A 27800-nucleotide genomic window follows, 5' to 3' on the forward strand; every position below is an offset into this window, starting at 1 on the left:
CGCAGTGGCAGAAGAGTAATGGAGGAGCCATACATAATATGGTCTCTATTATGTATACCGGTCCCAAAGCTTTTTTTTTTTAAAACGTATCTGCCATTCTTGACCAACCTCCACCACCTTCCGTTCTTTCATTCCCCCTCCTGCTGCTGTGCTTTCTCCTCTCAGTCAAAGCAGACAAGAAGCTCTGCACTGACAGGCTTCCAGAGATCCCTGTCAGCCTGGCCTGTAAGACCTTCATGAAATTATTACAGTGGGTAACCCATTTTGTTATCAACTATTGCTGTGTGATAGCTGTGGGATATGAGATTCAGAAACTGAAATAAACAATAGACGCTCTCTATAAGAGCTATAAATAGCAACAACAACAAAAAACAACATCATATAAATGAAAGAAATCCTGAAGATGTCAGCATCTTCTACATGGCAGCAATTCAAAAAAAGACACCCATTTAGTGTTTGTAACTAGACATTCGGTTCTGAATGACAAAGTTCGCCAAATTATATATTCTAATTGGCCTTTGTTAAATGTGAACAAATCAGAACATGAAACAATTCCCAAGCCGGTTTTTGCGTATCAGAGAAACAAGAATTTAAAAGACCTAGTGGTCAGATCTAGAATGCCAACCCTAAAAGAACCTGTGCAAAGAAGCATTACAGGAACAAATCCCGTAATTGGGAATACAAATGTGGCAATTGTAAAACATGCCCTCAAGCAATTGAAAGTAGAGAATTAACATTTATTAATGTCAAAATCATATCCAAAACTATGACCAACTGTAAAACAAAGAACGTTGTCTATCTTCTGACCTGCCCCTGTAATAAGGGATATGTAGGTGAAACATCACGAGCAATAGCTACCAGAATCACAGAGCACAAATCAGCAGTAAGAACAAAAAAGATGAGTGCACCTCTAGTACCCCACTTCTTAGAGAATGGACATTCTCCAGAAGACATACGTTGGTTTATTCTGGAAAACATAAAGACAAGAGAAGGGCTTTGCCCAGAAAAAATAAGAAAAAAACGAGAAGTATATTGGATTTTTATTTTGCACATCATTGCAAACGGGTTGAATTCTGAAATTCCATGGGAGCAGGCTATCATATAAAAATAGTAATGTTCGGCCATACCTATGGTAAATGAACATTTTACCACTATATACCCTTACTTGGTATATGGTAACTCTACAAAATCAGTTACTTAGTGGCTAATAATATTTTATACATCCCAAAAAAACGTTTTTTTAGCAATAACAACTGAAAACGACTGTAATTCTTTTTTACAGTTTGATCTATCCATCTATCCAGAAACCGAAGACACAAAGCATCTAGTACATTTGACAAAACCGTTTTTTTCATATCCAATATGGCGAAATTTCCGAGGAGTCCTTTTTCTCTTTTGAGGCTCCGTATAAATAAGATCTGGACTACAATTGTGTTCTAAAAACCTTCTAACTTTATTTAAATTTGATACACAACTTATAGTGTATATACAAGGCATAACAATAATAAGACTGTCCGTGAATGTGTCTTTTGCCCGCACATAACTAGTCCCTTTATTAGTCCCAATTCTATATCCATGTATTATCCACGAAGGTAGCAGGCTTTGATTACGCAATCTATAGCGCAACAGTTTTCACTCTTGGAACAACACATATAGCAACACATGCCGATTCGCTTTATAGCAAAGATGTACCGTGTGTTGCGTGGGTCCGATTAGGTCCGCGGGCATACAACGGCAATATAGATTGCCAAGTAGGCCTCGGCTCTCCAAGTTTCATCTATCGGCGAGATATGCCGGCTCGGTCTGCGGAGCGTGCAACCAGTAGTTTATCTGCTTAAGATGGGCTGCCCAGTAAAAGAATTCTACGTTCGTCAGGGTCGGACGTGATGTAAATACCGAGGTATTTGAATGCTGTCACAGTAGGCTGCAAGGGGCAACTCGAGGGCAAGACGGGGGGGACCGGTCAACACATGGCGGACGGACTTAGACCAATTGATATTGTAACCTGATTCCCTGCCAAACTTTTCACATACGTTCAGGAGTTCTAGGATGGATTTCTTGGGGGAGGTGAGGTATAGTAAAATGTCATCAGCATATAGGGAAATGCGGTCCTCCCATGTGTTGGTCCAAGAAAGTCCCTTAATAGAGGGTTTCCATCTGATCCATATTGCGAGTGGCTCAAGGATCAGCGCGAAGAGCAGCGGGGAAAAAGGGCATCCCTGTCTTGTGCCGCGTCCAAGCGGGAAATCTCGAGAGGTGCATCCGTTGGCCGAGACATGGGCCAGTGGCTTGTTGTATAGGAGGCAAATCCATGCACAATATTTAGGGCCGAAGCCCATATGACGGAGCACCGCAAAGAGGTAAGGCCACTCTATGGTATCGAACGCCATGGTGGCGTCCAGGGAGAGTATAACGGAAGGCTCCCGGATATATGACTTGTGGGCCAGAACTGCATGGAGTCTGCGCAAGTTGAGGGCAGTGCTACGGTGCGGCATAAATCCAGACTGATCAGGATGTACTATGGAGGCAAGATGGGGGGTAAGGCGCAACGCCAGCAGCTTGGCTAGAATCTTAGGTTCTGCGTTGATCAGAGAAATTGGGCGGTAGGACGCACAATCTCTCTCTGGTCTGCCGGGCTTGTGAATCGCGACTATTGTGGCGAGGCGCTGGTCTCTTGGTAACTCTCCCACCTCTAGGCTAGCAAGAAGCATCTCACGTAGAAAGGTGCAGTCGTCTGTGCAGTCCGTTTGTACAGTTCAACTGGAAGACCATTAGGCCCAAGCGCCTTACCTGACGCTAGAGAATAGGTTGCAGTTTCTAGTTCTTCTAAGGTGATATCTGCCTCCAACAGGAGTGCAGCTTCAGGGGAGAGTTGGGGGATTGTCAGGTCTTTTATATAGTCATACGCCTCTTCCGACGTATAGGTCGCCCGGGGAGCATATAGTTGTTCGTAATGATCGGCTAAAACGTCCACTATTTCGTCTGGCTTAATGACCACTGCGCCCGTATATATACTTTTAAATCTCTAGTGGCCTAGTGGGCACAGTGTCTTTTTCTATTTATTTATTATAAATACGATCTGCCCACCCCAAGGGGGGCAGACCCATCCACAAAATTGGCTGCTCCTTTAAAAAAAAAAAACGTAATCATTCCTGCTGCACGACCGCGCCCCATGCCTGATCGTGCAGTAGGAATGCTTAAAAAGACATTGGAGGGAAGGAAAACACTTTCCTTTCCTCTGATGCCTTCTTAAACCCCCCCCCCCCCCACCCTCCCCAAGGGCAAACTCACCTCTAATCCGCCAGATGCACTGAAAGCAAATGGCTTCCAGCACATCCGGTATCATGTAATGACATCAGCGCGCAAGGCGCGCTGATGTCATTACATGATGTGGTGGGTGGCGGGGGGAAAGCGGAAGGGCTTCCCCTCTCGTCCATGGTCGGGCAGCTTTAAGGGCGGCCTACGGGGGGGGGAGCGCCAGCGCTTCCCTCGTGGGTGGGTGCTAGGACGGCCGGCAGCCGTCTGACGCACACACCCACCATGACGTCGGATGGCTACTGGCCGTCCAACACATGGAAAGGCTTAACCCCTTAACTGCTAAGGGTAACCCCCCCCCCCACTGCCCCTACAAATCCCCCTGCACCCTACAGTGCTGAGCCCTTTTTTGACTTTTAGGGGTAGTTCACGTTTAGGCATACATAAAGTTTTTACCACCTAAGGTACACATTTGCATCCTTTTTTCCAGCATCATAGAGATTCTAATGGCGCCTGTGGTTTGTTGAGTCCTCTAGAGAGAACCGAAGAAATAGGCAAAATATTGCAAAATTTTGAGTTTGGGGGAAAAATAGGAAAAACTGTGCAGCAAAAAGGGTATGTTTTTTTCCTAAATCTGACATCAACAAAAGATTTGCTGTGCTATTGTCACCACTTCCCACCTTACCGGAACATGCAGAGCTGAATCGAAAACCTATTTTTTTATCATTCATGCGTTGTTCCAGTCTCCGCTGTCTCAATCAGGAAGTCAATTTGGTCCTGGTTGAAACTTATTTGACAAGAATCTCTGACTTTATTGAATTTGTAACTCAGTGTGACTGGTTGTGAACTTTGATCACACGAGGTGCGGACCCCCTCAAGACTTAGAGCCTTGAAAATGCCCCAGGCCTGCATTTCAAGGCAGGGCAAAATACGTGTCAGCTAATTTGCTACTAGCTTTGTAATGGAACAAGCTTAGGACAGATATAAATGGAACAGAAACAACTTTTCGAATGGAGAAACTAATTTCTTGCCACTAAGGGTGTTGGCCCAAAATGTCATTTTCATAGGAGAGCAAAGGTGGGCGAATGGGAATCACATTCCTGAAGGGCTGCAACTTTGTTCAGGTAGACAGTCTGGCGGCAGGAACAGAGATGGATGACCAGTGCCCAAACCATTTTTCCCGTGGCTGTGTAGCCCACAGGTAGGCACACCTCTAGGGAGGGCTACCAATACCCTAATATCCAAGGAGTGGTTCAGAGATCTTGAAAGTGGGCAGAATAGTGCACTCTAGAATTGCTAGATGCCACACAAGCTGAAAGTTGTCACAGGGTGGGAGATATCCCGATAGCCCATTGGCTAGTGACCGCATCATCCCCACAGGGCACTTTCTGGCCATAGATATGGCACCCCTGGCACTCTGAACCTCAGCTCACGATAGAACTGGGGAAAGGACCAAAGAAGGACTGCCCTGCTGACCCCTGGAACTGGCAAGAGAGACTGCATCATCTGCCGGACTGCTCCTTCCGCACCTTGGACTAGCAAAGAGGATTGTGGCTGTGACTCCCAGCTCATGGAAAATTCTTTTCCTAGCCTCGGTCCAAAGAAGAGACTCTAAGGGTCAGTCGGATGACCCCCTGGAATTAGCCCAGAGCCATCAAACCTGAAGAAGCCGACCCGGCAAGTTAGTAGCAACAGTCTTCGAATCGCTGATAACAGCCCATGAGCAGCCCAAGTGACAGCTCCTTGAAGGCCAAAAGTGGCACCCGGATCTGCTGGACCTGGGAGTGTTATCCAAGTCCATATTAGTCGCCATAGATGAACACCGACTTTTACCAAAGCAAATCAAAAATGACATCAACTCCTGTGGCCAAAGTCATCCCATCTTACCTGTGAACCAAGGAATAAATGCAAGGACCCCCCATTGACCGCACAGCACCCAGAGCACCTTTTAGCATCCTCAGCATCCTGTATTCCAAACATCAGGACCACTCCATTGAAGTCTAGGACGGTCTTGGTGTAAATTGAGGAACTGGACTTGAGACTGCTTTGGTGACTCAGTAAACTATCCAACTACTCCTTATTGGTGCTCCTGACCTTCTCCCTGCTGGATTTGGTGACCCCACTTGGGCCAGAGTAGCCCAACACAACTCTTTCCAACTTTCAAAAGCTTCTAAACGTTATGGTTACAAATGATTGTTTGCACTTTAGACTTAAAAGCTGAGATTTACGTTTTACTTAAAAATCTATATCTACGGAACCCTCTTGGGATTTTGCTCATTTTGGTGTCTAAATTATTCATAAAAAATATAACGTATTTTCATTTATTGGTGTGAGATTTCTTTTGTGTTGCATGACTTTCTTATTTCATCGTTTTGTACTTTTGTATGCTTTACACTAGCTACTCAGGGTTGAGCTAAAGGTTTACAAATGAGCCTGACTGGACTCTAGACAGTTTTGCGAGCGATTACATGATAAGGTCACTCAACCATACCATATAATACACCACAATCCTCACAGTCATGCTCCCCATTGGATCTACTGCTTAAATGGGTGTTAGTGGCACCCTATAGCACATGTACACAGTGAGTGCTTCATCAAGAAACAGTACTGCACCTCCTTTGTATTTACTCAAGTCTTGTATCTGAACATAGATATTGCTTACCACCGCTATTTATCCAATTTGACGTTAGAACTTGCCACCTACCAATTATTTCCTGCTTGAGGGGCGGTCGCTTCCAGTCTCTGGCGTTGGAGCCATGCCTGTAGCCAGGAAAACTGAGCGGGCCTGATACAGACACTACAAGGTGAGGAATATATCTCGGATTGCTGCGGGGAGAGTGCATGCAGGATGGTGTGGCTTGCCCCTGCTGCGTAACGAAGGAGAGAGATGAACTTGCAGGCCATGCTGGTAAATTGAGGCTGCGACGTTGGCCTACAAAAATGGACAACGCAGTGAGCAGTGGCAGGCCTCGCTGGCGATCGAGTAGCGGCACTGTGGGAAGAGAACAATTTCCAAATGGCATGCGGGCGGCAGCGAATCGAGGCTAAGCAGGGCCGGCACCAGTAGTACCAATGCAGCAGGATTGGCATCACTGGAGGCCCGGTAAGTGACTGTTACTGCCTATCAACAATACAATGTGGCCGTTTATACCCCGGGTGTTGGGCCTACAGATGCTGTGTTGGAATCCTATCGCACATATGCAGTAACTCAGTACATGAAGGTACCCACTGCGGATATTGCCAACAAGGCCAGGATCCTTTGAGGCTCATGTATTCCTGCAGCGTGTGCAGATCGAACCTGAAGTTGGAGATTAGAGAACCTCAGCACAGGATTAGGAGGGCCATGAGCTAGCAGCATTGCAGTACTCCGTAGTGCATAGCCCCTATCTTGAATCCCCAACTAGGTGAGGCAAAATAAATAACACCAGGTGGCAAAAACCACCCACAGCCGCCCGCAGCTGCAGATCGAGCGGGAAGGTACACGTCACTGCTGCAGATGGAATAGAGAAGAGTTGAAGCTGCACCACACAGGGCTCACAATGGGGAAAGCAGACAAGACGCAAGCAAGACTGACATTTGACCTGAGGGTTGCGATACGGAGGTGACGGTTCCAGACGTAATAAGCACGAACTTGGTCACTCCTGCGGACGCTCTGCGGCTATCAGTCCGGGGCTCTCCTGGACTTTCACCTAGTAGGCCATTTGCTGAAGCGGAGACATGGCGACGGGAGGAGAGGTCGTAAGGCCAACGCTCAGAAGCAGCTCGCTAAATTTGCATGGGTCAAAATGGGAGAAAGAGGTGATTAGCTGCAATCGGAAAAGAACGGTGGGGCGGCCGTCACTAAACAAGGCCCGGAACCTATGCTACATGATGTCATGGCGGCCATCAATGGGGTGCGTTCCTCGGTAAACTCAGTCACTGTTGAAGTCTCACTAATTAGAGCGGATTTTCGTAAGATGGACGAAAAGGTCAAAGAGCTCAAGATAGGCACTAGTGCCCTACAGACGGATACATCGGAACAACAGACGCAAATGCTTGAAATGCAGCAGAAGCAGGAAAGGATGTCGCAAAAACTCGATGATTACGAAGGCCGAGCCCACCGGAATAACATCCGTATTTTAGGGGTTCCTGAGAGAACGGAGGGGCCGGCAGGGGGCCTCTATGTGGAAGACCTGATCACAAAGCATCTAAAACCTAAGACTCTGTCCAGCTATTTTTCTATTGAAAGGGCCCATAGGGTGCCAGGAGGTAGACCAGAACCAGGAGCACCTCCGAGGCCCCTCATTGCTAGGGTGTTCAACTACTGGGACAGAAATTCTATCCTGCAGACTGCACGCTCCAATCCCCCCTGAAAATAGATAACTATGAAGTGGCCTTCTTCCCGGATTTCACGGCCAAGGTCCAGGCCCAATGTCGCAGTTTTCAGGCGGTGAAGAAGGAACTACGAGATCTGGAAGTAAAGTATGCAATGCTCTTCCCGGCGAGGCTGCAAGTGGAGTCAGACGGCAAGTCATGGTTTTTTGATTTTCCAGAGGCAGTATGGGAATGAATGGAAGGCTGGAGCACGGTGGGAAGCCAGAGACGAGATCGAGCAGACAGACCTAGTCAGCACAGAGGGCCCAGTAGGAGGCGGTACACAATGGATCGCTAGAGGACGAGAGCCAGCTACAGGAGAAGGACTGACCGGCCGGAGCTGCTTAAAGGAAGAACTCATGTCTGATTGGAAGCGCAAGTAGGGGGAATGGGGGTGGGGTGGAAATACCCATCATGGCGGGACTTTCTAATGAGGGGACTTATCGCAATAAAGTAGACTAAGGGGTTAATAGCTGTGACCTGAATGGGAGTGGACAATATTCATAAGTGGATGGCTAAAATAAGAGTTAATCGTGATATGTACATGTGGGGAGGGTGGCTAGATCACCCCGTGCATTTTTGGCATTTTAGGGGGGGAGAGAGTCACTCTGCCATGTTTGGGAGTGGGTAGTTTTAAAACCACGGACAGGGAGGGGGGTTGGGGATTGGGGGGAGGGGGTGTTTGGAGGTTAAATATTTACATTTGCAGCTAGGACGTACCTTACTAGACAGGATGTTTACAATTCACTCACCGATCTCACTGATCCATTTAATTGATGCTTTTTGTGACCTGAGATGGGGGGGATAGAGATAGGACACTTTCTGTAATGACGTGGAATGTCAATGGGATGGAAACAAGATTAAGAGAGGGATTGTGCAACAGTATTTGAAAAGGCACTCTCCTGATGTGGTACTGCTACAGGATACACATCTGGTGGGGCAGAAGACAAAGGCCCTCATGAGATGGGGGTATAAGCTCTTGGTCCATGCTGATTACACCTCTGGGTCAAGGGGGACGGCAATTCTGGTAAAGACGTCCGTGCCCCTCATTGTTTATAAGGTATGGGTGGATGCGGCAGGGAGGTTTGCAGGGGTGGAGGCCCAATGGGACGGTAGGGACATCAATATAATTTCAGTTTATCTGCCGCCTGCTCTGGGAAAACTAGCTTTAGAGGAATAAGGTGGAAAGCTGATGGGACACAGGACGGCACATTGATTATTGGAGGTGATTATAATATGACGTTAGATGACACAGTTGACCGCCATCCACCAAGGTCAAAGGCGAAATCCAATACCTTAATGGCTGACTTTACAGAGGTGTTGGGATTGGAGGATGTGGGTCGGGTTCTCCAGCCCACGGATAAGCTTTTCACCTTTTTCTCTAACATGCACCAAAGCTTGTCACGTATTGATTACTTCCTCATGCACCTGTGAGCGGTAGGGAATTCTGTAAACTACCGGGTTCTAGCGAGGGGTATAACTGACCATTCCCTTGTCTGGGTGGAGTACACACACTGGGAGAGACAGGCACGCACCACCATCGTTCTTAACCCATGGCTCCTACACGTACCGGACATTAGCGAGGAACTTCGTACACAAACAGAGAATGACTTTGCTGAAAATGTGGGTTCGGTCACATCCGCTCAGACAATATGGGAAGCATACAAGGCAGTTCTGAAAGGGCAGGCCTTATCTTTGAAGTTGGGATACATTGCTAAGAAACGCAAGCTACTGGTGCAGGCAGAAGCGGACCTGCTTGACCTAGAGCAGGAACATGCCCGTAATCCCTCGCCTGACATTGCCCATAGGCTTCAGTTGAAGCAGGATCAGTATCGCATTAAGACCAGAGAGCACATGTTGGCTAAGTACCGCCACACTCAGCATAGAATATATGAGATGGGAGACAGGGCGGGCAAGACACTGGCTTGGCTAGAGCGGCGAGAACAGGGATCCAGATGGGTACATACGTTGACAACGTCGGGAGGGGGCTCCGTGACACATCCGCGGTGGAATTCGCTGCCCACTTAGGACAGGTGTATTCCTCCTCTTCGCTTTACACGGCCGAGGACTCATGTCAGCTCCTACGAGATAGTGATGTCCCGACCCTCTCAGAGGCGGATAGGGAGACCCTGGATGGAGATCTCTCGGATGAGGAGATTGGTAAAGCTATAGGGTAGATTAAATAGGGGAAGGCAATGGGACCCAATGGCATTCCGGTGGAATTTCTGAAAGCTACTGCCTCTCGAACGAAGGCCATATATGAGGAGAGACTGGAGGTGGGACGGCTACCAACAGATCAGAGGTTGGCTACAATAGTGGTGATTCGCAAACCAGGCAAACCGGCGGACGTTTGTGGGTCTTATAGGCCAATTTCGCTGATTAACGTTGAGGCAAAAGTTTTGGTGAAAGTCCTCGCCAACCGACTGGGGGAGGTTATCACAGCATTAGTCAACCCAGATCAGTCTGCGTTTATGCTTGGAAGAAATACAGCCCTCAATCTAAGGCGCCTACATAATGTGATGGCCCTTAGACAGTACATTGAGGAGGATGCCGCGTTGTTGTATCTTGATGCCTCTATGGCCTTTGACTCTATAGAATTGCCGTACATGTTTGAAGTTTTAGAAAGGGTGGGTCTAGGTCCCAAGTTTATAGCATGGGTTGGGTTCTATACACAGATGTTTTAGGTCAAATGCAGGTCAATGGTTACACATCTAGGACATTTAGATTGCGACGTGGTACCAGACAGGGATGCCCTCTGTCCCTGTTAATATTCGCCCTTCTATTGGAGCCCCTTGCGGCATGGATACGCCGAGATGATATGGTAGGAGGGATGAGATGGGCGGAGAAAGTAGAAGACTGCATATCTCTTTATGCGGATGATATCATGCTATACGTAGCTTCCCCTTATACGTCTATATTGGTAGTGCTTGACATCTTTACAAATTTTGGCAAGTATTCCGGGTATGCGATTAACTGGCATACATCTGTATTATTTATGTTGAAGGGACAGGTTCCCAGGCTTCCGGCAGGCTGCTCCATAGTGTTGGCGGAGTAAGTGTTTCGATACTTAGGGGTTTATTTCACGTCAGATCCCAATCTGTTCTACAGCTCCAATTTGGCCCCTCTGCTGGCCAGGCTGCGAGCGGACGTGAAACATTGGCTGTCCCTCCGGCTCTCGCTGTTTGGCCGGGCTGTGCTCTTTAAGATGCTGGCCCTTCCTCGATTCCTCAATAACTTCAAAACTGCCCATACAGAGTTCCGGATTCATATTTTAAAGCGGCGGAGGGGGAGGTCCATACTCTGTTCTGGGATGGGAGGGACCCAAGGGTGGCATTGAAGAAGCTGACGAAGAGTTGGTATGATGGGGGGTATTGCGCTCCCCGACCTGCAACTTTACTATTGGGCAGCAGAGTTGGTTACTGTTAATCGATGGATATACCGTCCTCCGGAGGACCCCGCGTACCCTCTTGACCGATACCAAACTGACCGATCCGACTATGTGGGGGCTCTGTATGTTAGTGATAAGAAAAACAAGGGGCGTTTTTTTGGGCCTACCCTACACACGTTAGAGATCTGGCGTATAGTGCATGCTCGACTGGGATTGGCTGGCGTCCGTACAAAGGTTGCTCCACTCTGGTATACACAGAAATTGGGTATGTTATGCTATCAGCCCGGGATTGATAAATGGATCTTATAGGTATTTCGGCAGTAAAAGATTTGGTCAAAAAAGGAGACATACTCACATTTGAGGAACTCCAGAAACAATATCAACTGGTTGGGGAAGAAACGTATAGATATCTACAAATTCGCTATGCCCTTAAGGCGGCCTTTTCGTCTTTTACAGACATACCAGACTCTTCACCGCTTGAAGACTGACTGTTGGACGGTCCTTTGATTTCAAAAGCAATTTCTCTCACATACAAGAAATTATGCAATAACCTTCCGGATGCTTTTCCGAGACTCAGGGAGAGGTGGCAGGAAGATTTGGTAATGATTAGTGATGAGGAACGGCAGGAGGCCCTTATGTCCCCTCGGGAGGCAGCCATCACATTAAAATTTAGGTTAATTCAACTCAGGATACTGCACCGCTCCTATATGACGGGGCAGACTCTGATGAAAATAGGTTTTAGAGCTGATGATCTCTGTCTGAGGGGATGTGGCCAACATGCCACATTTTACCACACTCTGTGGAGCTGCGCAAGGCTGAAGGTCCTGTGGGAGGGGGCCTCGGAGCACATGCACAAGGCCTTACACAAGGAGATTGTCCTGACGCCAGGACTGGGATTGTTAAATATCTGGGGGGTAACTGGCCTGACGGAAGTGGAACAACAGTTTACGACTCTAGGATACACGCTGGTTAAACAAGAGATAGCGAGAGGGTGGGGGGGAACAAACAGACCAAGCGTCCACAAATGGGTGAAAAAGGTTGATAGGTGCATGCTGGTGGAAACAAAAGTCTTCGTAGCAAGGGGGTACCCCAAAAAATGGGACCCGAAATGGCCGAACTGGAATAAATATCAAGGGGATCCTGTGATGTCTCCAATGGTGGAATTGAAAATGCATAAACGTACAGAAAGTGCAGATTGTATGTAATGTACAAGTTTGTTTGCTAACTGTCTAAATCGGGCAACCTGTATAAGTTATAATGTACTGTCCTGCTGAAACACATGATTTCACTGCAACTAATAAAAACATTTAAACAAAAAAAAAGACGAACATTTGAAACGAGAGGCTCAACGAAGCAACTGCCAGATATAGGTGTGGAGAGAGGCACCTTACAGGGACAGCGGAAGGTAGTACCCTTGAAACTAGGCATTCATCGGAGGTCACAGTGGCAGCCGCTCTAGGGGGCTGCAGAAAAACTTTATGGATGTAGATAAATTCCAGTTGGCTGGAGAAGGTCAACATAGCTCCTATGAACCTGGCCACCTCTGTGCATCTGGAAGAGTGACTGGGAGCCTTGTGAACCCCCATGAGGGGGCACCTCTAAATGAGTCTAGCACATCGTGCTGCACTTTATTGTTTTTGAGAGTAACGTCAATGTTGGGATTATATATGTACCTTGTTAATTGGGGCTGTCTTTGGCTAGTTGGTGCTGCTGAAGTGGGAGGGGGGAGGAAGTTGGGTTATCTAGATGTTGTACACCCACACATAACATATATAGTTCCCCAGGTCATACATTTACCACAATATAGAACACATGCACCATCACCAGGGTATGAGGAGACAATATGACATGCGTAGGAGATAGTACAAATTTATTCTCATGGAATGTATGTGGCCTCAACGATCCCCGCAAGGTGAGATTAGTGCTTTGGTTCCTATATAGGTACAATATGCACATGGCTCTACTATAGGAAACACACCTGGCTAGGCACTCAGACTGCACTGTGGGCACCCGTTGGGCTGAATGTCCACTGACCTCCTCTTACTCCACATATTCATGGGGGGTTCTATTGTTGATCAAACACGGGATCCCCTTCCCACTTGCAACTCACTATGCGGATGACCAGGGTAGACTCCTAATTGTACAGAGGATATTGGTGGGTACTGTTGTCACGTTAGTCAACACCAAACAAAGATGACCCGGTGTTCTTCACAACAACCTGGAGACAGATACACACCATCTAACCAACACACGTCATTTGGGGAGGTGTCTAAATACATATCTAACTCCAGTGGAGGATCGCTCAGCAGACATGGGTGGCATGGGAATCAAGCAGCTGAGGTAGTACGGGTGGGATGGAGCAGTACGGCCTAGTCGATGGCTGGTGACTGAGACACCCTACACAGAAGGAGAGCACATTTGTATCCTCGGTCCACGGTACGTGGTCCAGATTAGACTACTTGCTCATCTTCACTGAGGTATGCCAGTGGATAGAAGAGGTACGGCATCTCCATAGGATACTATCCGACCATGCGCCAGTCCTGCTATGGCTGAAACTACTGAATGTACACTTACACCATTCACCTAGTGCTTTCGCCCAATGGTACTCCTAGTTGCAGCCTTTAAAGAGGAGGTGCGGAGCGCAACAGTCAAATATTTTGCATTAAACACAGGCTCCTTTTTAGGTTTTGACTGGCGATGCGCACGTAGTGCGCATGCGCCAAAAAACTTTATGTTTCTGTGTAGGGTCGGGTATCCGCCCCCTCCTCCCATTGGCTAGCTCCATAAATGGAGGCTAGCCATTGGGAGAGGGCTCTGTCCGTCAATCTCGGACCAGATTCGGGGGCGTTCCCGAGAATTTTTGGCTTTTGGCTACGTCAGCCGAAAGCCTCTTCTCGTCAACGCCCCCGAATCTGGTCCGGGATTGAGGGCACCCGCCTTCCTGCTCCTGTGGGATGGCGCTTTAATTACTCACTCCTGCCTTCGCCTCACAGGCTCGCTTTTTTCAGTAAAATGCTTTGGTGCATTAGCAAGATGGATCTGTCTGGAAATCACCGGCGTTGGAGGGACAGATCAGCGACATTACATCAGGCACTAACAAGACAACAATTGTCCAGAGACTGAATGGCGCTGTCAGCACCTCATAAGTTAATCACTTTAGCTGGATTCACAAATCTCTGCTAAAGGAATCACGCATGGGGCGATCTTGTTCGCCGATACTCATATCGCGTTCCCCCATTGTCACAAGCACCGGTTTCAGTTTTAACAAAAGAGCGCGCCTTTACTCTGTGGGCAAACACGAGGAATTGTTCCTTTCAGCCCATTATTTAATTTATAAAATATAATTTCATACAAGAACTGCGGCTTCTGTTCTCTGCCCCGTATGTACGTCAAAGGCTTCTTTCTAAAAGGAGATACAAATCATGGCTTTTAATAGCGCCTAGTGGAGGGTGGCCCACTTACATTGTTGAATATATCTTATAACTAAATCTCCGATACGGAGCGTTAGACATCAGCCCCTTTGTAACTGGCTGATGCGAGTGCATTCAGAGTGCAGATTCAGAGTGCGGATTCAGAGTGCAGAGTGCAGATTCAGAGTGCAGAGTGCAGATTCAGAGTGCAGATTCAGAGTGCAGATTCAGAGTGCAGATTCAGAGTGCAGATTCAGAGTGCAGATTCAGAGTGCAGAGGCAGATTCAGAGTGCAGAGTGCAGATTCAGAGTGCAGAGTCAGAGTGCAGATTCAGAGTGCAGATTCAGAGTGCAGATTCAGAGTGCAGATTCAGAGTGCAGATTCAGAGTGCAGATTCATAGTGCAGAGTGCAGATTCAGAGTGCAGATTCAGAGTGCAGAGGCAGATTCAGAGTGCAGATTCAGAGTACAGAGTCAGAGTGCAGATTCAGAGTGCAGATTCAGAGTCAGAGTGCAGATTCAGAGTGCAGATTCAGAGTGCAGATTCAGAGTGCAGAGTGCAGATTCAGAGTGCAGAGTGCAGATTCAGAGTGCAGAGTGCAGATTCAGAGTGCAGATTCAGAGTGCAGATTCAGAGTGCAGATTCAGAGTGCAGAGTGCATATTCAGAGTGCAGATTCAGAGTGCAGAGTGCAGAGTGCAGAATCAGAGTGCAGAGTGCAGAATCAGAGTGCAGAGTGCAGAATCAGAGTGCAGATTCAGAGTGCAGAGTGCAGATTCCATTCAGAGTGCAGATTCCATTCAGAGCAGATTCCATTCAGAGTGCAGATTCAGAGTGCAGATTCAGAGTGCAGATTCAGAGTGCAGAGTGCAGAGTGCAGATTCAGAGTGCAGATTCAGAGTGCAGATTCAGAGTGCAGAGTGCAGATTCAGAGTGCAGAGTGCAGATTCAGAGTGCAGATTCAGAGTGCAGATTCAGAGTGCAGATTCAGAGTGCAGAGTGCAGATTCAGAGTGCAGATTCAGAGTACAGATTCAGAGTGGGACATCATCAACACCTCCTTTGACACCGCCACCTTCCCGGAGAGCTGGAAGCACGCCGAACTCAGCGCTCTACTGAAGAAACCATCAGCAGACCCCACCGAACTCAAAAACTACCGTCCCATCTCGCTCCTCCGGTTCCCGGCCAAAGTCATCGAGAAGACCGTCAACAAGCAGCTGGCCGCCTTCCTCGAGACGAACGGATCCCTCAACCTCTCGCAGTCTGGCTTCCGGGCCAACCACAGCACCGAGACCGCCCTCATCGCAGCCACGGACGACATCCGAGCCCTGATGGACAACGGGGAAACAGCGGCCCTCATCCTCCTGGACCTTTCCGCGGCATTCGACACTGTCTACCACGCACCCTAGTGCAGCGCCTCAGCAACGTCGGAATCCAGGAGAAGGCACTAGAATGGATCATCTCCTTCCTCGCCGGAAGGACACAGAGAGTCACCGTACCCCCGTTCAGATCAGAAGCCACCGAAGTCATCTGCGGCGTTCCTCAAGGCTCCTCGCTCAGCCCCACCCTCTTCAATGTCTACATGAGCCCCCTTGCGGCCATCGCACACCAACGCAACCTCAACATCATCTCCTATGCCGACGATACCCAGCTGATCCTCTCCCTCACCAACGACCCCGCCAGCGCCAGAACCAACCTACACGAAGGGATGAAAGACGTTGCCGAGTGGATGATGAACAGCCGCCTGAAACTGAACTCAGACAAGACAGAAGTTCTCATCCTGGGCTCCTCGCCCTCCGCCTGGGACGACTCCTGGTGGCCCCCCGCCCTGGGCAGCGCACCCAAACCAACAGACCACGCACGCACCTGGGCTTCATCCTGGACTCCTCCCTCTCCATGACCAGACAAGTCAACGCCATCTCTTCGTCCTGCTTCAACATCCTACGCATGCTACGTAAGATCTTCCAGTGGATCCCCACCGAGACCAGGAAGACGGTCACCCAGGCCCTCGTCACCAGCCGACTGGACTACGGCAACGCCCTCCACGCCGAAACCACCGCCAAGCTCCAGAAGAGACTCCAGCGGATCCAGAACGCCTCAGCAAGACTCATCCTCGACATCCCCCGACACAGCCACATCTCCAAACACCTGAGAGACCTGCACTGGCTCCCGGTCAACAAGAGAATCACCTTCCGTCTCCTCACCCACGCACACAAAGCCCTACACAACCAAGGCCCAAGATACCTCAACAGCCGCCTCAACTTCTACACTCCCACTCGCCAGCTTCAATCGACCAGCCACGCCCTCGCCGCCGTCCCCCGCATCCGAAGAGCCACCACAGGAGGAAGATCCTTCTCCTACCTGGCCGCCAAGACCTGGAACTCCCTCCCGCCGACCTCCGCCTGACCCAAGACCACCTCGCCTTCAGGAAGCAGCTCAAGACCTGGCTGTTCGAGCAGTAGCGGACCCCCCTCCCCCAAGCGCCTTGAGACCCTCCGGGTGAGTAGAGAGCTATATAAATGTTTTTGATTGATTGATTGATTGACACAGCGGTGGAGGTGGACCTGGCTTCTCCTTGGCCGCTCAACACAGCATTATTTCTACCCTATAAGGCACCCAGGAAAGAAATAAACACTATAGGGTGTTTGTGCTGGGCCTGGGGGGGTGGACTTCGTAAACAAACTGGTGCTGTCACCCTATATGCACCATCAATGCAACTTGCTGAGAACCCTGCCTTCCCCTGTTACATAATAAAGGAATGGTGCGCTGCGCTAAACCACTTTGTATATGCTTAAACGCAGACCTCTTCCCAAAGGGACAGTTCCTTCCTCCACCACTCGCACCGAAGCATCAACACCTACCGAGTTGGATTACCTATTGTATTATCAAACTTGTGCAACCTGCAAAAACATCAAAAGTATTTACCCGGCATCACCACTTATTAGCACGGCCTTGGAATACATTCACATAACCCCTTCACATCAGAAACTTATCAACAGACTTTACTCATTGACTCTGGCGGCCTCCCTCATAGACACGGAATCCACGAGATTGGCAGCGGGACCTTATTGACCATCACACACCATAGCAGTGGCACTACTCCTGTAATCAGACTGACACATTATCCCCCAACTATAGCTATGACAGATACATTTCAAATTTCTTCATAAGTTCTATCGCACCCCCACGACTCTTTATAAAATGGGCTTAGCTACAGATACACCATGTATGCGTTGCTCGGCACCTGTCGCCACATTTACCCACCTGGCTTGGACATGCCTTAAAGTGGCTTCTTACTGGCAAGCGATATGTGCGACCATTAGTGCCATTACCTCAGACCCCATTGTACCAAATCTACCCACATGCCTGGTCTGATATGTCAAGGAGATTCCTGATGCCAGCCGTCGCCTTGAGGCGATGTTGCTGGTGCTGGCCAGGCATGGAGTGGCGATCCACCGGGGACGCAAACCTGCACCGTCCACTAGGTCCTGGCTAGCCGATGCTGCGCACTGCCAGACACAACTGACTGAATTCCGCAATCTAATGCCAACTGCGAGAAGGCCACATGACATTTGGGGTCCTTTGGTTTCCTACCTTCATGGCCTGGATGACACGGGGCCCGGCCACAGCACCCCAGAAACTGTCTCCTTGCCCATGCCAACCTAAACGGTAGTATGTGTACCAGTGAGTTCACACTCCCCAAGAAACCGCCCACGTGGAAACACAATATGAGCCTCTAATTGACTTATTCTCACCCTCAATGTGCGAATCACATTTGTCGGTTTGCTAATGCTGGACTTCTTTGTAATAGTATTGACTATTCCCTGTGCTAATATGTACTACTTGCTTATCTGTTTGTACTACTGTCATAAATTCTTAATGAATACATAAAAAAAAACAAAGAGAAAACACAGGCTCTGTAGTTAGTCGGAGCTGTCGTGCCTGCAGAGTTGGTTGGCAAGATAAGATTCCCCAGGTGGTTGGCAACATGATCGCTGATGCGATAAGCGCATGCGCTAAGGCTGACGCATGCGCATAGAGATACTTGGCTACATTTAGACCCTCCCCGTGGCTCCGTGAACGCTTCGCGTTCTTCCGCTTCCGGGGCTAGCTGACTTTGGTCGGGACACGGTGGTGGCGTTCAAGCGGTTTCGTCGGGATTACGGCGGGCGACGGTACATTCTCGGTGCTTTCTTTAGGTACTGTGGCCGTCTCTTTATGTCTGTGTGAAGACCCTGTCTCTGGTTTACGTTCCTTCGGTTGTGATTACGAACATGGTATATGTTTGTCCCTTATTGCCCGCGTTGTAACTTCCCTTTCATTTTCTCTTATGTGTGTACGGACTTAATGGTTCAGGACGGAAACTTGTACAGAAGTGCACGTTGCACGATGTGTTATTTAGTTCTATTATAGGAATGGTCATTGTCTTTTCGCATTCTAATTGAAGAGTCGTGTTGTAACTCTTCCTCTTAGCAACCTCGCTTGTTGCTCCGCTTATGATTTATTGGCATTTATTGGAATCGGGCTTCTGCCAAGGTATTTGTTTCTGCTGAAAGCCACAGGTAGCCTTTTATTGGGAATTGGTTATAATTACGCTCCCTCTCTTCACATTAGAGGTAATCTCCATCCTTTACATTTCAGAGCTGGGATACATTGACTCAGAGTTGGTACCAGAGTATGCGATGGTATTTGTTCCTGTGAAAACTTTCAGGTAGTTGACAGTATATGAGTGATTCACGATTAGGTCTGTTCCTTATCCACACTACAACTAATTCCGGTTCTTTACATATAGGACCAAAGAATACATACGAGGTTCCAGATACATTGTATTTATACAAGAAGAAAGAATTCTCTAAACACTATATAAAAGACAGGTATTTAGTCTGAGGTTTATCATGACTTGTCTTATTCTTCAAGAATAGAGAATACCATATAATTGTTGTATTTTGACTGCAGTGGTCCCTGACCAAGACATTCCGGTTCCTGGACCATTCCACACATATCTTCAGAGAAAAAGAAGACTTTATTTATTCCCCTCCTTTCCTTGTTTTGTTCCCCTGTTTCCCCTTTTGGGCATCATCATGTGCTTTCAGGTGTGTTACTGATTCCTGGCATATGGTGAACTTGGAAGGAGAAGTTGTGGGTCTGGCTTCAACTCCGTGATACTCCCGAGGCAACTTCTGAGAGCACGACAGGAGCTCTCTGTGGGAAGCCTTCAAAGCAACAATAAGCGGGACATGCATAGGCACTCAGGTGTGGATACTGAAAACTATTTGGATGCAGTTAAAAAAAGCTGAAGACAAACTCAATTCACTAGAGAGAGAATATGAATGGCAACCAACTGAGGCCAAATTGGAATCAATCAGGGAATACCTGACAGAATTTGAGACACTTGCAGAACAAGAGTCACAGTTCATGTCCAAGCGTCACGTTGCTCAAGTGTATGGTGAGGGCGGGACACCTGGGCACCGCCTTGCACAACAACTGAAACCACAGAGGGGCACAGATACCTTTGCCCACTTGATGGATAATGATATTCTCGAGGCTTTCAGGACATTTTATGCAAGACCATATGAACCACAGAGCTTAATACCATTGACCGAACTGGGACAATACTTCAAGGACGTGGCTATGCCATGACTCTCACCAGGGCAGAGAGAATATCTAACACAGCCAGTGCCAATTGAGGACATAAAGGAAGCTATTCGTGCCATACAGAATGGTAAAGCCCCCCCCCCCGGCATAGATGGGATTACTGGGGAATTCTATAAAGAGTATGCTGTACTATTAGCCCCACAGCTGCACGCGGTATATGAGGAAGCTTATCTTATCGTACATTCCCACCATCATTGAGAGAAGTGCTAATAGTAACACTGCTGAAACCAGATAAGGCACTGGAAAGGGGCAAATCATATAGACCACTATCTCTAATAAATATAGATGGCAACATTTTAGCTAAGATACTTGCAATGCTTTTACAGCCCTTCATATCCCAATTAGTGCTACCAGTGAAGGAAAAATGTTCGAATTTCCCCCTCGTTATGGGCCCGTACACATATGTATATATTTGTTAGCATGATGTATCTATATATTCAGTTTACACGTAGCATAAGTATATTTATTATTTAGCTTTATATGGTCAAATACACTTATTTGCGCGTTTCCATGTTAGTTTGCAAGTAGAACTGAGCCGACGCCATCTTGTGGCCTTAGCTCGACTTTAGGCCAGGAACATGTGACTCCCTGTCCAGTAAGCAAAATCCCCGTCTTTGAGTTATAGAAAGGCAGCTGAGGATGGGTTGCTTCTTCTCTGCGTTAGAATCTTCAAGGTTGCAAGTGGGTGCGAGCCTGATAAGCACATTCCTGGAGGCGCCATGTGAGCCCTCCCGAGCGTTAGGCAGAAGGGAGTCAACTTCTTTGACCATGCTATAATGAACAGAGCTATTCTGAATCTGCTTTGTGTGCCATATATGGTCTTTCCTATGAAACACTTGTACCAACTTGTATTTTTCCTTTCTAGGATAATGGCTTGAGAATGTAACAGTATATATGTCAGCTCTTGATTATGTGCCAGCAGTCTTCTTTGCGGACCTCGAGGGGTGAGGTCGGGAGAGGCCCTGCTCCTGGATTGATTTGTTTAATAAACGATTGAACTTTCTTCACTGCCAACTGACTGATTATTGGTAATTGGTATTGGGGGGCTATTGGTAAGTATAGCTCCATCAGTTATTTAGTTTTTCTGTACATCAGTTGGCGACTCCGTGTTGGGGTCGTCCCCCCGTAATCGGGAAAGAAAGGGACAATAAGAGGGAGATCTTTGGTCGAGGGGGTGGACTGACCGGAGTTTCGGAGTTACTCCGCTCTCGCGATCAAAGAGCCTCAGCTGCTAGTGCCCCACGCCGGAGTCCTACGGGCGTAACCCAGGAACTGACCGTGTTGGTCGTCAGGAGTTGGCAGTGGAGAACTCGCAATCAAACCTGAGTGCAACAGGTGAGTGATCTGTCTTGCCTTGTGTGGGATACACCTTGCTGGGGGGTGTTCTTGGTTTCTTTTGATTTTGGTTGTTTGGATTTGGTGGTTGGAAAGCCACGGAGAACTTGTTTGGAGGTCCGACAGGGCAGTATTGAGACTGCATGGGTGGATGCTCCTATTTGGATTTGTTTGGTGAACAATAGAGAGGCAGACCAGACGCCTTGGTGTGACTTGTGATAGTGCACACCCGGCCGGACTGCTCTCGGAAACGCCGGCAGTTGCGCTTGGGAAGCCCTCGGACAGATCTGGAGCAACGCTAAGACAGCGGGCTAAGCCAGAATAGTCTGGGAGGTGAACCAGGAGGGCTGTTGAATGGTCCGTAGGTCGGTCTGTGGTTTAAAACCTGTGTGGCTATCTCTAGGTAGTCGGTGGATGCGGCTATCTGATTTTGGGTTTCTTTGTTATTAAGGATTGGAAATAATCACGTTCTCCACGAGTAGGAGTCAACGGGCTCTGTTCTATGTTTGGATAGACATGTCATTTTGAAACGGTTTTATTTTTCTATGTTGTTTGTGAATTATTTTGTTTGTAAATTGTTTTAATGTGTTCTATGTGAATAAATGAAGAAGTCTGTATGAACATGGCCATGTATGAGAGAGTTTTGTAGTGAACGTTTCCTTTTCAGAAGTTGTGAGCAGAAAGTAAGAACAATGCTGTGCTTTAGTAAATTATGTTTTGGATGTGTTTGCTGGAAAGGCACACAAATGGATGAAAGTCAGCCGGCTCCTCCTGAGGGAAGCCCAAGTCATGATGTGTATTGTAAGCACAGAATTACTCTGCTTCTGTTTAACACACTGTGGCATAAGTATACCAGAGACAATGTGGAATTACAAGGGTCCTTTGATGAGAAAAAGATTCAGTATTTACAGACCGTCTGTTTTCTAAACGTAGCAGACAGGCAATGTTTGATACTCTAAACATGTGGCAGAAAGAGGCGAAGCGCAGACGCATTAGAGCAGAAAAATTGAGCAAGATTAAAGCAGGACAAACTATCACCCAGAAAGCTATCACCTATGATAAAACTCAGAATGAGCAAAATATTGATTGTATGAATTGGCAATTAAGATTACAGACAGATAAGAACTATGCCACTCAAAACGAAGCCGAAGATGAAATAGAGGAGTTATTGGATGTTCAACCCCCTCTCCTGTATGTCCCACAGCACCTGTATCCTGCTGTTCCTCTAGATTTGGCTTCTGCTCTCCCGGCCCAAGCCCCTGCTATAGCCGCTTCCCCTGCCCTTTTAGGGACTCCTAATGCCCCTTCTACCTCTGTAAGGGAGTAAGGGAAATGGCTACATTCATTCCTGATACACAGCCACCTATAGGGGGTTCTCATGTGATTCTTTCAGCCCCAAGTCCTGTATGGACTTCTCGATCTGCTGGCGCAACACCTGTATCAGCGGAATTGACTCCTTCCAGGGGTCTCGGGATCTAAGTGTTCGAAGGCTATTTACTAGGGCATCAGCAGGACATGATGAGAAAGAATTAATAGCAGAGCAGGCAGTCAAATGGATGCGAAATAACATGTACACGGTGACTGATATTTGGAGTACTATGAGGGATTATGAGCCTATCATGCAGCAGCATGCATTGTACCAAATGTCTTGTTATCTCATTAGAGTGTGGGAACAGTGTTTTCAAGATGGGCTAGCTCCTCAAATATTATATGATATTTCCGATCAGGTTTATAAATTTGAGTTGAGCCCTGAAGAAGTATATATGAATGTAGAAATCTTAGTAAAATATCGAGGTAGGGCATTTTTAAAATGCCCCAATTGGGATTCCCAGCATCCAATGAGAGAGGTACATCCTATTTATCATCCTGAAATACCAGAGTTATGGGACGATCAGAATGTAAAGACTAGGGATAGAGTGGAGGCTCGATTTCAGGAACAGTGGGTGTACACTCCATGGAAAAGGAGTGAAGTCCTCTCCCTGAAGTCGCAACTTCCTGATCCCCGAAAGAATCCCACAGCTTACTACAAGGAGTTAACTTAAGCAGCTGCTTCAGCAGTAATGACCTTAGCTGACATTGAGTTGTTTTTCGGACTTTTAGTCCTAGTGGATGTATGACGTCAAGTACATGATACAGATCATGTGTCTGAGCTAGGAGGGACTTGGGAACAAATCATAGAATGGGATAAAGATCGTAAACCAGGTGACAAGCCAAAGAATGATATTACTACACTTCCAGCTAAGATCATTTCATATATGCATTTGTTGATAATGCATATATGCATTGTCGTAAGGTTGATTGGGATAAGTTAACGGCGTGTAAACAAAAGAAGGATGAAAGCGTGTCAGATTTCTTTACCAGGTTTTTGGGTACATTTATAGATTTTAGTGGACAGGATCTTGCTACAGAAGGTGGGATTCGATTATTCGTAAATCGCTTTGTAACCATTTTTTTACCCGAGGTCTCTGCCCGGTTACAAGCTGCTGAAAGTACTTGGACTACATCTACCCCTTCTGTGATTCTGAGCATGGCTCAGTATTATGAACATAGGGAAAACGAGAGTAAGTATAAAATAGAAAAGAAAGCAAAAAATCCTAAAACTCGAGTATTATTGCAACAAATCGTCAGAGGACGAGGTTGAGGAAGAGGCAGCCGAAGGCCCACCCTGAGGGGGGTGGGGACTGGAAGAGGCGGAGGTCCGGTCCCTGCTCTAGGAATAAATCAATGCGCATATTGTAAACAGGAAGGACATTGGCGAGCTCAGTGTCCATTATTGCTGGCGCAAAACGGGCCGTGAGAGGAAGAGGACGCGGTTGTGGTGGTACTGATCGGAGTGACATGCGCAGGGAAGAGGTGGCGCGTGGAGGATCAGAAAGAAATTGTTTTGACAATTCTCAAGGTAGGCAGTACTACAATGAGGATTGTGAATTCAGGGATCCAGATGGGTATTCGTACGCATAGGACAGCCAAGGACAGAGAGGGGGCCAAGTGTCTGTACCCGTCGATCAGCAAGGACCCTATGTAAAAGGGCCGTTGATGGGGACTTCTGAAAATCTTTTAATTGACACAGGTGCAATGAATAGTTCTATTGCTCGCTCATTGGTCCCAGGGGTTGCTCTGTCCGGGCAAAATAACGTTTCAGTGGGATTTTCAGGAGTTCCGGTAATAAGCCCCATTTCCAAACCGATTGTATTTACTATAGGACCAATCACAGTTGGTTCCCCGTTTCTATTGACTTCGCATTGTGGAGAAAACTTGTTAGGATTGGATATGCTGAAAAGGTTAAATGCAAAAATCTATTGTTCCCCTGATGGTGTATATTTAACTAGACATTCTCCTAGTAAAACTGTTAAGCAGTATTTTGCTAAGAATTAACCTCTTCCGCCCGAGTTTGCAGCTGTCCCTTCCTCACTATGGGCTACTGGAGATGCGGATGTCGGTTTGTTAGACATCCCTCCTGTTCACATAACCTTACAGAAGGTATCAACGGAGGGAGGTAGAGTGTTGAGATAGGATTCTCACTCCACGGGCACTGATAATTAAACAAGAAGAATCCTACTCAGAGTGTACACCTCAGGGGTGGGGGACACTCAGTGTTTTGTTAAATACCCCTCACACACCAACAGGCCCCTTGGTGTCATGCTTCATCATCGGGGTCTTCGCACCCCGCTAGAGGGATGCGGCGTGCTACGACCAGCGACTACGCGGGAGCACTGAAGTGGTTGACTATGTGTGGTGTGTGTTGTGTGCATGTGCTGGGGTATTGGGGAGAATGTGAGTGAAGGGTGTGGTGAGGTTTAAAAAGACACCTGGCCAGTAGGTTTATGAGAAAAAAACTTTATTCGAAACCTCTGGCTGGTGCTATTAAAAAAGGTGCAAGGCGAGGTTAGTAGTCTTGATTATGGACTCTACCTCTGGTGTGCGTCAACATGTTTCGGAACTCAGTGTTCCTTCTTCAGGACGGGTGCACAACTTCCCAACCCTACTCACGTGTTTTTAATGAAAAATGTTTTTTTCTTACTTTAGAAAAAAGTGAAAATATTTACAGTGAAAAATAAGGCTATGATGTGCCTACAGCGGTTTGACGGGATCATGCAGTTGCATGTCCTGAAAAGAAAAGAAAAAAATAATTGAGTTTGGTTGCCACTCGGGAATGGCTCAAACAAGTGCAGTCACTTGGAGCCCCAAACGGTTAAATAAACCTGTAAAAGAAACACATACACAAAATACATAAAGGACACACTATCAGTTCGTAATAGTTCTGAATTCATACTCATTTAGACTGTCATGTTATGCCTCACGAGCATGTCCAGAACGCCAGGGTAGGTAGGTGGACTCCTAATCTGTAAAAGGTTTAAAAAGAAGGATTCAGTCCTTTCCTCACTATCCTCAATATGTCCAGTGGGTTTTGTTCTAAAGGAAGTTTTTTTACTCATACTCACAAAGTCCGCCAAAGTAGGCCTCTTTCCTCCCTGCAATACTCCGCTGGTAATGCTTAGCGTACAGGGATGTGGTATATAAGGGGCCTATGGCGCTCATTGATTCGTTAATTGACGGATGTGATTTAAAGACCATATATGGGACATCCGCCTCTGTGCCTATCATGATCATTGACCTGTTGGAGGGATACCATGTGTCGCTCTGAGCATGTAAAATGAGTTAGTGACTCTCTTTCTAAATGCGCATGCGCATAGTAGGTTGTTTAGATGGTTATTACTGCTCTGCGCATGTGTAGAAGATTAAGTATGATTAGGTACACTACTCCTTTGTTTACACAGATCTGGCACGGTTCATGATCTAAAGCTACTGTATATGAGGAAATATAAATTTTATGGTCAAGTAATGTTCCCTAACGTGTACCCCACCGTCTCCATGTACCAGCTTAAAGTGCATGTAACTTCCCTCCTGTGCCAGCTATGAAGACGCAAATACATTTGCGTCCAACGTTAACATGTCCTCTTTCGGACCCACCCTGAATGGGTTGAATGCTCCGTTTCCAAGTATGCTATGCCAACGTCTTTTTGTGGTGTACTTTACACGTTTTTCAGCTCTGGCAAAGTAGGCCCTGAATTCTGCCATCGAGCCTTTTTTCCTGTTTCCTGACTCCGAAAACTTCAGCCCAGGCTGTCTCTGTACCCGTGACCTCTGCCTTACTCCCTGTGCGGCTCACGGCGCTTAGCTCAGCCTGCTGCCTGCCAAGACTGTATTCAACCTTCGAATTATCTGTTCTGCTCCTCGAAAATGCATTCCTGCCTACTAGTTTAAGTAAACATTCCCCCAGCTGCAGAGCAAAGGGCCCGGCCTCACTGTCTCCGTGCAAGTAATTCATAGCTTCTGTTATCATGGAAGGCCCATGCCCCTCGCATCTCATGCAGACACTTAGGCGCTTATACACGCACTCACAGTCAGTATAGAATAGTTTCTGCCCCAGAGACCTTTCTCTCTAGATAGTATGGTTCCCAAACATCAGATATCAGATATGATAGAAGTACGAGTTGATCTGACATGCCAGACTTCTGTCTCTTTCCGCCAGTGTAAATGTCAAGTCCCCTGCACCCTCCAGTTTCACGTCAATCACACGTCATGCAGCTGCGCGCGCATCCAAGCCTCAGATTTCTGCTGACATTACAAGATTCTGCTTTGTTGCCACCCACTTGTGACACCTACCTGTGACGTTTCTAGCACACACCTCTATGTTCACGCCTAGTTCACGCCTTCCAATTACGTATTACTAACACGTGGATGCTGTTATCTTGTTTCTCTCAGCTGTTACGCCTACTGTATTGGTTTCTATAATGCAACTTAAGTATATAAGCTATGTATTGTCAATAAAATATTGCTCTATCCCTTCCTGCACCCCCAGTGGTGGCAGGAACAAGATATCCGGTCTTGACCATTCCTTTTTAAGGAATAAAACCCCTAAGAACTCTAACACCACGGACTCTGCCTCTTTCTTTCCGATTGAGTTATTATTGATTAAGTACTTACCTGCATAGAAATTAAGACGGTAAATCAAATATTTACCACATTATTCTGGCGCCCGAATAGGGACCCCTCCCCCACCCCACGCGCCGGTTGGTGCGTTGCAAGCTCTGTCCCCTGCCATCAGTTAGACGGAAACTACGCGTACTGGCAGGATTTCCTGTATCTCCCTCTGGCCCACGGAGGTGACGAAGACTGCGATCAGCACCCAGACGAGGCGGTGAGGAGTGCGGAGGATCCCGACCAGAGCCTAGCCGAAAGAAGCAAGGTCCGAGGTGTCAAGAGGCCCACCAGTTTCCGAAGTATCCACGTGTCGAGTCGAGTCGAGTCCAGTCCGGTCCAGTCGAGTTTTCCGAGGCCTTCTGTTTCCGTGCTTCCCGGTGAGTACCATTGCTGGGACGTATCAAGACGGGTTTGGGTACA

This window comes from Lissotriton vulgaris, chromosome 11 (genome assembly GCF_964263255.1).
Source record: "Lissotriton vulgaris chromosome 11, aLisVul1.2, whole genome shotgun sequence".
Lineage (NCBI taxonomy): Eukaryota > Metazoa > Chordata > Amphibia > Caudata > Salamandridae > Lissotriton > Lissotriton vulgaris.